General features: G+C 40.8%; 1 protein-coding gene across 4 annotated transcripts in view; it reads left to right on the forward strand.

The window, feature by feature from the left end:
* The window catches only part of ICE2 (interactor of little elongation complex ELL subunit 2), a 61,795-nt gene that overhangs the window by 36,341 nt on the left and 25,118 nt on the right, over positions 1–336 (forward strand). The window lies entirely within an intron of this gene.

Consider the following 336-nt stretch of genomic DNA (forward strand, 5'->3'; position numbering starts at 1 on the left):
TTTCCTCTGTCACTGAAGCAAGCAAGCCTCATGTTAGTTTCAAGCTGCCTTGCTGCCGGCCGCCATCTTGGCTGGCAGTTAATTTGCATATTGCTCTGATTAGCCAATGGGAAGGGTAGCGGTCGTACGCCAATTACCATGTTTCTCTTTTATTAGATAGGAGAGATAGATAGATAGATAGATAGATACATTACCTCTCTTTCTCTCTCACTTTGTCCAAATTGTGAAAGTGAGCTTTCACACACATTTGAAAAGTCTTGCCAGGATTGTTAGAATACCAATTGTCTTCTTTTTTTCCCCCCCCTTGTTCTTTTGTGTTTTTTTTTCATTCCTAGA

Source organism: Myotis davidii, unplaced genomic scaffold (assembly GCF_000327345.1).
Source record: "Myotis davidii unplaced genomic scaffold, ASM32734v1 scaffold57, whole genome shotgun sequence".
In the NCBI taxonomy this organism is placed as follows: Eukaryota; Metazoa; Chordata; class Mammalia; order Chiroptera; family Vespertilionidae; genus Myotis; species Myotis davidii.